The 11254-nt window shown below is 41.6% G+C and overlaps 1 protein-coding gene across 1 annotated transcript in view; it reads right to left on the bottom strand.

The window, feature by feature from the left end:
- The window catches only part of DIRAS3 (DIRAS family GTPase 3), a 5954-nt gene extending 2917 nt beyond the window's left edge, over positions 1–3037 (bottom strand). Inside the window, exon 1 of the mRNA XM_004699344.2 lies at positions 2879–3037. The gene's annotated coding sequence lies outside the window, so the exon portion shown is untranslated. The remainder of the gene's footprint in view (positions 1–2878) is intronic.
- Between the last annotated feature and the right edge of the window lie 8217 nt (positions 3038–11254).

Here is an 11254-nt window from a genome sequence, read left to right as displayed (position 1 = left end):
CGGGGGGAGGGGGGCTTCTAGTGGGCGATCGATCACAATAGCATTGCGTCTGTGGTAAGTGCCACCTCGGTTTCTGTTGACTTTTATGATATGGGAAATCTTCATGATCGGAATGGGTCTGGGGTGGTTATGCTGCAAGCATTAGGGGGGTCAGACAATGCGGACAGACGGACACACACACACCTTGAAGCGGTCTGACCCATGCAAATGGCAATGCTTCGGAGATTGACACTCTCAGCCCTGTATAGATAGACAGGATTTACCTACCAGGGGCCCTCACTACCTCTGCCCCCTCTGCCTCCAGGGAGATCAACCTACCCCAACCTCGGTTACCTTCGCCCCGCCAGAGACCGGCCGGCGGGAATCTGTGCCCGCCGCGGCGAAGACTCCGCAGCACTTGGCTTAGGGAACATTTCTTCCAGCAGAAAACCCAGCGTTTGCCCCACCGAGAACAGCCCGGGAGAAGAGCCTTCAGGACAGGCATTCCTGTGGTTTAGACTTTAAACATTAAGCGGCACAATTGTAGAGAAGGTCCCTCTTTCTTTTTTTCCTTACAGAAATCCTGCCGGAAAAAGAAGGTTTCGTGTTTGTGTGTTTTCCGAAGAGGAAAGAAGCTCTGAGCGGGAATCCTAATGTTTAAGTCCATAGGCTTTGGAGAGACCAGGGATCTAGCCCGGTATAACTGCATCAATTCAAGCAAACCAACCAACAATACAGAAAATTAAGTCTTTCTGGGAACCAAAGTCGGTGGGAACCTATGTGATAAACTCTATTTAGATAAATCTAACTAACGAGAGTGACATTCTGCTCTATTAAATAGGACCCAGAGTTTCTTCTAATAGCCCGGTGCCCAAGACACAATAAAATACCACCAAGGATCACCAGAAACGGGAATAAGAAAAGACAAACAACGGACACCAACACAGAGGAATCAGATTTTACGATCATCTGACAAGGAATGTAAAGCAGCCTCCTAAGGGTATGTTGAGCAATGAAACATTTTCTGGAAGGGAAAAAAAATCCCAGTTAAAGTAATAAAAATCATAAAAATGATGTGATAAGCACCCCCCAAAACAAACAAACAAAACCCACTGGCATCAAGCTGGTTCCGGCACAGCCATCCTAAAGGACAGAGCAAGACAGCGCCTTCGCGTTTCTAACCCTGTCGCGCTTTCACGGAGCCGAAATCCGGCAGTCTTTCTCGTGCGGAGCAGCGGGTGGCTAGGATCTACTACACCACCGCAGCTCCTTTAAAGATCAGATAGACATTATGAAACTGAAAAACAATCAAAGACAATTTTAAAAGCTCTCTGAATAGGGTCAATAACAGGGATTAAAAAATCATCAAAGTTAAGAATACCGCAATAGAAACCACACAATTACAAAACAACAGAACAGAAACCCGAATCTACACAACACCATTAGCCATTAGAGAAAACCGCAAGTTGCAATGGTAATATCACTACATATCTATCAAAATGGCTATAATTTTTTAAAAAATACAGTGATAACACCAAATACTGGTGAGAATGGGTAGACACTGAATTCCTCATACTTTGTTAATGCAAAATAGTTTAGCCATCCTGGAAAGGAGTTTGTAGAGTTTGTTATAAAAACTAAACTGACAACTAAATATGCTACCTAGCAATTGCGCGTTTGAGTGTTTATTCCAAATTTATGTTCACACAAAAACCTCTAGACAAGTGTTCATATCAGCTGAATTCACAACAGCTTGAGTCTGTTAACAACCCAGATGTCCTTCGGTGAGAGAAGGGATAAACAAACTGTCGTACATTCATATTATGAAGCATTACTCAGCGAGAAAAAGAAATGAATTGTCAATATACACAAAAAAGTAGCTGTCTTCCCACCCAAAATGAGCTATGTGAAAAAGCCAGTATCAAAAAGTTACATATTGTGTGATTCCATTTCCATAACATTCTTTAAATGACAAAATTATAGAAAAGGAGGATTAGTATTTGCCAAGGATTAGCATTCAGGGAAAGCATATGGAAGAGAGACGAAGGCAGTTATCAAAGGGCAGCATGATAGATGGTTGTAGATATACAAACCTACACATCATAAATACACACGTACTTACACAAATGAAGACAAATATAACTGGGAAAAATCTGAGTAAGTTTTATAAACTGTATTCAGGTTAATGTCCCAATTGTAACACACACACACACACACACACACACACACAAATATGTGCTGCCACTGGGGGAAGCTGTTTAAAGGATGAACTAACCCATTCTGACTTATAGTGAGGCTACATAGGGTTTTCAAGCTGTACGCATTTACAGGTGCTGACAGCCCTCTTTCTCCATGAGGCAGCTGGATTTTCAGTTAGCAACCCAATGCTAACCCATAGGGCTACCAGGGGTTCTTAGCTTGTGTGTAAACACACAGGACCTCGGCGTCATTTCTGATACTTGCATATGAACGTATAATTAGTTCCCAATAAAAGAACGTTTTTTAAAGCTCCTGCAATCAAGAGCTGATGGTTCCTCCTGGCCTGCAGAATGAAGTCCATAGTCTTTAACTTCCTAGTCCTAGCTCCAGCAAACAGAACCTCGTTTCCTTTCCCGCGGTTCTTAACCCAGGCTTCAGTATCCACCAGCTGGATAAATGGCTCTTCTTTGGCATATGCTAGGTCTCCCCCATCCGCTCATGCCGTGTTTGCTGCCTGAAAGACCTTCTCCTTCCCAGCCTTCCCATCCACACATAGCTTGCTCATTGAGATGTCACCTCCTGCCTCAAAGAAAAGGGAGGCCGCCAAACAAATCCTCAGCTCCCGCCCCATGAGTGGCTGAGCAGTTTCTCTGTTCTTTCATTAAGATTTTTAACCTTAAAGAAAAAAAAAGATTTTTACCTTCATTGGAGCCCTGGAATTTCCCAAGTTGTGTGATCCTAGGATCAAAGACATCTGGTGTCACAGTGGTTAATGCTAGGATGATAAGGGAAAGGTTGACAGTTCAAATCCACCCGCTGCTCCTCAAGAGAAACAAGTGACAAGCTTCTCCCATAAATATATACAGTCTCCGAAACCCTGGGGCGGTGCTGCTCTGCCCTGTGAGTCGGAATTGACTGATGGCAACAGGTTGGGTTGGTTTTGAGTTTAAACTCGCTATGTTGGAATCACCTGGAATTTTGTTAAAAACATCCACCTCAGGCTTATTGCAATCAAAACCTAGAGGTGTCATCTGATGTCTGTATATTAATTAGCCCTCTCAGGTGCTTCTGAGATAGAGGGAAGCTTGAAACGACTCCTTTAGGGTTCTGCTGGATCAATCATCCACTTTCAAAGTTATATATTTTATCTCTCACTTTCCATGAGATTCTTTCCCTCAGCCTACAAATATATTCAAATCTCCTCTGCATTAAGAATAAAGAACTCCACTGTCATTGAGTTAATTCTGACTCATCACCCTATAGGACAGAGCAGCTGAGCTCTTAACCACTGAATCATCGGGGTTGATGTTATATTTATAGCTAAGAATGTTACTTAATTTTGATACTAATGTAAATATTATATTTTTAATTTCAAGTTCTAATTATTCATTGCCGGCATAAAGAAAAACAATTGATTGTATCCACTAACCTTTTATCCTGTGGTCTGCTCATAGTCATTTATTCCAACACTTTTTTTGTCAATGCTTTGAAATTTTCTACATAGACAAGCACGTTATCTGTGACTAAAGAGAGTTTTACTTCTTACTTAGTCTGTATACCTAGAGTTCGGTTTCTTGTCTTCTTACATTGAAATAAAGGTAAGACTGTCAGCATCGTGTTGAACCAGAGTGGGGAGGGCTAGTTCTAGTCCCAATTTTAGTAGATGTTTTGGGTAGATATCATTTATTAACTTGAAGTTTTCCTGTGTTCTAGTATTCTGACAATTTTAGCCTAAATGAGTATTAGATTTTGGGAAATGGATTTTCCCTAGTCATTCATTTGGTCACATGATTTTTCTTTTTTTAGCTTGTTGATGTGATTGGCTGGATTGATTGTCAAATGTTGAACTAGACTTACACACCTGAAAGAAATCCTACTTAGCTGTAGTATGAGCTGCTTCTTATATGTCGTTGAATTTGATTTGTTACTATCCTTCTTGGGGGTTTTTGCATCTGATCTCATGAAAACCTTTCCTTTCTTTTTCTGTCTTTTTTTTGGGCATGAGGTTAAGGCTAGCCTCACAGAATGAGTTAGAATGTGCTCCCTCGCTTGGTCTCTTTTCTATAATAGATTGTGGAGGTCCGATATCATTTCCTCTTTGAATGCTTGGCAGAATTCATCAGTGAAGCACTCTAGGCCTGGTGCTTGGTGGGTAATGAATACGAAGCTCATATATTTACTCAGAGTTCCTGAGCAGCGCATAGTGTTAAGCACTTGGCAGCTGGCCAAAAGCTCGGCAATTCACTTGCCCAGAGGTGCTTAGCAAAGAGGCCTGGTGAGCTGCTTCATGAAATTCATGGCCCGGAAAACTCTACGGAGTTGTTTTTTGTTTTTTGTTTTTATCTCTACGGAGTTTTTTAACTCTGCAAACTTGGAATCACCGTGACCAGGCATCAACTCCACGGCACTTGGTGGTTGGCTTTGGTGTGCCTGTAATTGTGACCTTCATATTTTTAAATCCCTTTATCTGAGGCAGGAAGGCTAACACGGTCTTGAATGGTTACATTTGTTCTTGGACGAGGTAGACCAAGCTCTGGTAAAGTTGTTTTCTCCCCTTAGGCCGCAAGCATCGTCTCTTCTGTTGTTTTAGAAACCCTTCGGTTGCATCATGATTGCAACTTTCTAGGTGATGCATATTTACCTAGTCTTAGTTTTCTTCTTGGCCGAGCAGGTGTTCCAAAGGCCATCTACCCATCACAGACACACATTTGTATGAGAAATACAAAGTGTGGAGCGATTTCTTCCAACGTGTTGGTGGTGGGGAGGAAAGAGAAACGATTCCCAGAGGACGCGGTGTGAGGAGAGGGCATGGGACAAAGGCATCCTAGACAGGGGAACAATGCCAAAAGGGCCGAGAGCCAAGAAAAGATATATATGGAGGAAAGAGTAGTGCAATTGGAATTCATCCTAGAAATCATCTGCGGTCCAATTTCCTCCCTTCCCAGGTGAGGAATCAGCCTGGGGGCATACACTTAGAAAGTCGCGGAGCTGGGACTGAGGTCCAGGAAAAATGACCCCAGAACGCATTCTCTTAACGATGAAGTTCGAGCCTGATCAAAGTGGCTCTGCCAATTAGACTCCTCGCCAGGACAAAGGCTACCCTCCCAGCCCCTTCCCCACAGGTGCACATCCTGAAATATAATTACTGCTCCAGCAAGCCTACAGGGATTAGACTGATGGAGTTGACTAAAGTCCTTTGGGATTAAGGGGGTGGGGGGAGGTATTATAGGAATCAGGGATGATATATTCTCTGGAGTCAGAGAGGATTTGTAGACTAACACTAATTACAGCTTTAAAGGACTGCCAGCACAGTCTTCTTAATTAAATGACCCGGAATGCTTCTTTGGAAACTTTCCTAGGCATCAGGTCTAGGTAAGTGAGCACTTAGGCCTTCGACCCACCGGACGGGGCCATCTAACTGGAGCTGGGTTGCCCCCTGGCGTGGTGGGTCTGGGAGGAGAGCGCCAGGCACCACGGTAGGACCAGCGGAGGAAGGTCTGTATTTCTTAGAGTGTTGATGAAACCATTAGAAATAATAGAAAAGATGTTCACATAGCAATCTAAATGGGCATTAAAGCATAATGCTACTAACAAAAAGAAAAAGAAAAAAAGAAACCAGGATGAGATACACCAAGGGCTTTTCAAAGGCTCATGGAAAAATACTATTACTTGTTAATTCCATTTACTTTTCGTAGCAACACACATTATGTATTTATAGGTGCTCACACAATCGTGTACATGTTGCAGGAACACGTACGCATAAGTTATATACTAACCACTTAGGAATGGTTGCTTATGGGAGGCAAGTCATGTACATAGTGTGTGTGTGCGTGTGCGCGCGTGCAGGCACACACGTGCAGGCACACACATGTGCATGTTAAATTGCTTGAGGTCAGCAACTCCACACAATCCCCTCTTGAAGCTTTCATACTTCCTGACACCCCAAATATTTGCTGAATGAAATGCTTCATCTTCAATCTCCTTCGTGCTTCTGAAATGACCCACGGAGAACAAAAGCTTGTCGACCCAACTCTTCCCTTGACCCTCTCCTCCCTTGGCATCGTGTTAGAAAATTCTTCCTTATCATCGACCAAAATTCACCTCTTCATTATGTTCAAATAGCACTAGGCCATTCTTTTGGAAGTGGCCGTATTCTTCTCCGGGTGTCAGCCCTTCAACCAACACTGCCGGAGTGCAATGTGCTGCTATACCTCTGATGTCCAATGTGGTTGCTGAAAGTGTACAGGCCACCTGGGCGGGAACATATTGTTAGGTTCCAGCCACTGCCCTTTGGATGAGCAGCACAGTATGGAATCCACTACACTTCCAGGGCAGGAGCCTCCAGATGACCCTGTGCTTCTAGACGTATCCCCTTGACACACTGCTTCGAAATACATCCTTCCCAAGGGCTTATCGTTGCACCTTCTAAAACCCTCCTGCTCAGACCACCATGTTCTTGCTGCCCGCTGGAGAGAGCCCACGCTCAGGATGCTGTCACCTGATGTGGAAAATACTCCCCAGTGAGATTTCTCACCACATCCTAGGTGCCTTAAACTCTGCCACCTTTCAACATTCCACCTCTGTGAACGGATCCGTGGCAGAGTGGGCAGCATGTCCTAAACTCACTGTGAATTCTGGCTCGGCAATTTACTGCCTCATATAAAAAACTATGGAGTTCTTGGGTGGTGTAATTGATTAATGCTGAGTTGCTGACTAAAAGATTGGAGGTTTCATTGTGTAAACACTGTTCAGTCACTTAAGTTTTAAATCTGTACAAGTCAATAACCATGTATTTTAGTCTAAAAACCTGTCCTATACATGTATGCTTTCCTTTTCTCAACAGCATTTTGAATTCTATACCACTAGCTAAATTAATGATATTATCAATAGAATTACTACATGCCCCGTGGGGATGATTTATTATGTTCCCCAATAAAATAATGATATCTCTAAAGTGGACCAGAGACATGTCTAAATCCTAGATAGATGACTGAATGCTGAGCTTGTATTTAATTGTAGCCCTAATTGAAGAACGGTTAATTCGTATGATGTGGCCCTATGCAATACTTGCCCTCATGAAAAGATCACTGAAGAAAATAGGTGCTATAGCAAAGTAGGGTGATGAAATCAGATGGTGCCCAGCTATCCAAAAGAATAGTGTATGGTATCTCAAAACTTGTCTTAAAGCAAGTAGTCATCTAAGTGAGGTGTCAGGTAAGCCAATACAAAAGAAGCACAACAACCTGTGTGATCCAAGGATTGTAGATAATAGCATTCAAGACCAGAGGCGGGAACTGTCTTAGACCTTAAATTCTGAGCACCCGGTGTTCAGAAAGCTCTGGGTAATAGTGAAAGTTCAAAATCCACTTGTAGGGTCCTCACATGGATTGAGTCTCTGGAGAATCCCTCTAACCACTGATTAGGGTTGTGTCTAACCTGGCTATCAGATTGAGAACATCGAAAAGTGGATTAATGCAGATGTAGTAAGGTTAAAATTTAACATAGAATCATATGCTCTTCCTTTTGAGCCATTTAAAATATGTCCTAGTTTTGATTATTTTATGTTTTCTATTTTATTGAGGTTTTTGTCTTATTTTGTTATGATTATTAGGTTTGTTTGGTCGGTTTTGGTATGTTTTTCTTGATATAAAATCCAGGTAAATCTATAAAGACAGTCATTGAATTAAGAGCTTCCTAGGGTTATGGGGAAATCATGAGTAAGAATGAAGAAAATGTTCTAAAATTGTGGTGATGATTGCATGATTTAAAAAATATGTTTAAAGTCTTGAATTTTATGATATGTGAATTACATGTCAATAAAAGTTAAAAGAAATTTTAAGAGGAAGGAAAAAGGGTTGGAGTTGGTGGTGTGACTACACACAGAAGTGCCTTGGAAGAAAGGCCTGGTGTTCTACTTCTGAAAGATCAACCACTAACATGGCTATGGACAGAGCTGCTGATTGATATACACGGGTGTTCACGGGTCACGGTTCACTCAATAGCTAGCTACATTGTTTTTAATGCATTGAAAACCAACCAGTGAAAATCCTGTTAAACATAACTATTTGATCTCTATCCAATCGTGGGGACAGTACAGGGTTAGGCAGCATCATTTTTACTGACAGGGTTGTCATGAATTGGGAGCCAACTTGTCAGCAACTCCTAACTTCTACGATTCCCGTGCGTGTTCAATGAATTTATGTATACGAGGTATTTAACGTGACACAAGATGCACACTTTAGTAGTAAAAGACAATTGATTTACTTTATTTATTTATTTATTTACTCTAAAAATAGTATTTTCAGCTTCCAAGGAGATCTACTGGATGTTCCCTTCCTAAGTGGCACCTCAGTTGCTCTGTTAGACGCACACTCCTGCAATAGGCCAGGGACAACATAATCACAGTTTTGCTATTGGAGTGCGCGGGAAGGATGCTCATGAGGGCACAGAGTGGTCAGAAAACTATTTTGGAAGAAAGAGCTCGTTAACTCACTCGTGAAGGCGGAGTGAGGTGGGAACCAGTGTGCATGGGTGGTGAGAGGAGCAAGGGGGAGCTTTGTGAAGTGGTTCTCGTTTACTTAGTGTAGACTGCCACCTAGAGGATTGGTGAGAGATCGGTTAGACAAGGTCGTCTGGGTGGGGAGGCCAAGGGATGGGGAGAGGAGAGATGATCCTGGAAGTATTGAAAACCAGGGTGGTGTCCTGGATTACACCTGGCCTGCTCGCTACAGATCAGCCATTCGAAACCCCCAGCTTCCCAGAGGGTAAAATATGGGCCTTTCTACTCCCATAAAGAGTTACAGTCTTAGAAACCCACAGGGGCAATTGACCACACGGAAGAGTTCAGTGTGCTCCTCTTACAATAAAAATAAATAATAATAATAATTTAAAAATTATCAAGGGTTCATGGGGAGGGGGAGGGAGGGGAAAAAGAGGAGCTGATACCAAGAGCTCAAGTAGAAAGCAAATGTTTTGAGAATGATGAGGGAAACAGATGTACAACAGCGCTTGGCACAAGGGATGGATGTATGGATTGTGATGAGTTGTACGAGCCCCCAATAAAATGATGAAAAACAATCTCCAAGACCCGCAATCACTCCGGCTGAATCACAGCAAGCTGCAGCTTTGCGTCCTTGGAGACATTTCAGTTCTGCCGTTAGCAAGTGCGTGCTAAAAGGGTTGGGCTCTCCTTTGGCCCAGGGTTAAGACCAACGTCTGACCAGGAACAGAAGGAGGTGCCCGTTGGGTTCGAGCCCGCAGGAGCCTCACCAGCCAGGGAAGAAGGCATTGAATGCCTACCAAGACCAATGTCTTTGCCTTATCATGCATTTTGGTTGAACTACCTTCCTTTAAAAAAAAAATCAGTTTATATTATTATGGATGTAGAATATCTTTGATGAGTATGAGTTTTTACTTTGACAGTTTTTTCTTTTACTAGTTTTTGACCCTATATAGTTTTCCCTTTGAGTTTGTTGCCTCTATCTTACTTGTAATTGCACATCAACTATTTCAGGATTGTAACTGATAGTGTAAACGATTTTGTGAAACAGTTCTCTGATTAAGGCACTGCAAGATTAAAACAGAGAAAGCCACTAAACATTTTATTGAAATGAGCACACATACAGAAACAGAAATCACAAGTAACTATGGAGTTCAATGTTCAGCAACACCATAAGCAATATGACATTCAGGACATGGAAAGCCGAGTGGGTAACTGGAACTCTTTGTCCCAATCCAGTCTCTTCCAACTTAATTACTATGCAGATGTAGAAAGCCACATTTAGCGTTGCTCTTTTCCGACTGTATATAAATGGGATTATGCGATCTATATTCTTTTGTGTTAAGTGTCTGTTGATGGAAATAATGTTTGTGAGATCCACCATGTTGCATGTTTATATTGTGGGTTAATTATAACGTTTCCCTGAATGAGGGCACCATGATGCGATTGTGGCTGGAGACTTGGGTGGCCTTCCGTTTGGAGTTACTACAAATTGCCAGTAATGCTTTTATAAATGTCCTGGGGTCTTTTGTACTTATGTGTTGTCAGATAAATAGAGTAAATAATGTCAAAGAGTCGCTGGTTGTACAAAGTTATACTCTGGCGTAGTACATGTGAGTTCAGGTTGCTCCACTCCGACGCTTGGCATTGTTGGGCTCTTTAGTGTTAGTATTTCTAGTAAACATGTAACTACTTATCACTTTGGTTTTATTTCGTCTAGCCCTGATTGCTAATCCAGTGGATCACAGGTATATAGCTACTTGGACATCCTAATTTGTAAAAAAAGATAAATGAGCTTGATGCGGGAACTTTATTATCTTAGTAAGATAATAAAATGATTGTGTGAATTTTTCTCCTAAAAATATCTTCATTGCATCTTTGTTTTGGAGAATCATCTTGCTGAATGCTGAATGCTGAATACGCATGTGGTTTTCATTTTCATTCAACATTGTACGCCACCATTTCATTGTTTCTAATTCTTTTATAACTGTTGAAAAGTCAGATCTTGGTCTTAATTGTTTCTTTAGAACGAATCTGTCTGTTTCTCTTTGCCATTGCTTGTAGCGTTTTACTCGGCTGTTCTAGGTGTCATGTGTGTGGTGTCGTATACTACTTCTTGAATCTGTGAATTGATTATGTTGTCAGTTTTGTAAAAATTTGAATCACATCATCTTCCATCTCACTTATTCCCCATTCTCTTTTACCCTGGAGCTCTAATTATAGGCCAGCAAGACTTTCTGATCGGGTCTTTTCATGTTTTCATGCTTAATCCTTTGGAAATTTTATAACTTTCAAATTCATCATTTTTTTCTTCAATTGTGTATACTCTGCTTTTAAGTGAATCCATTACATTAATTCCAGTTCTCTTACTTTTTAGCTCTAAGATAATCCCTTTGGTTTTGTTAGTTCCCAACACTGCCCAAATTCCCTACCTGCTATTGTATATTTTCTCTTATTTGTTGCTTCGATGTCTGCTTTTATAATGCCTTAGTGCATGTGTCCTGTTATTTTTTATTATATGCCCTAGGTTATAAAGGAAAGAATGCAGAGCTATTAGGAGGTCTAAGATAATGTTAC

The sequence above is a fragment of the Echinops telfairi genome, unplaced genomic scaffold, assembly GCF_000313985.2.
Source record: "Echinops telfairi isolate 266 unplaced genomic scaffold, ASM31398v2 ScPeMD7_443;HRSCAF=831, whole genome shotgun sequence".
Classification (NCBI taxonomy): Eukaryota; Metazoa; Chordata; class Mammalia; order Afrosoricida; family Tenrecidae; genus Echinops; species Echinops telfairi.
This window is presented reverse-complemented; position numbering and strand designations above follow the sequence as displayed.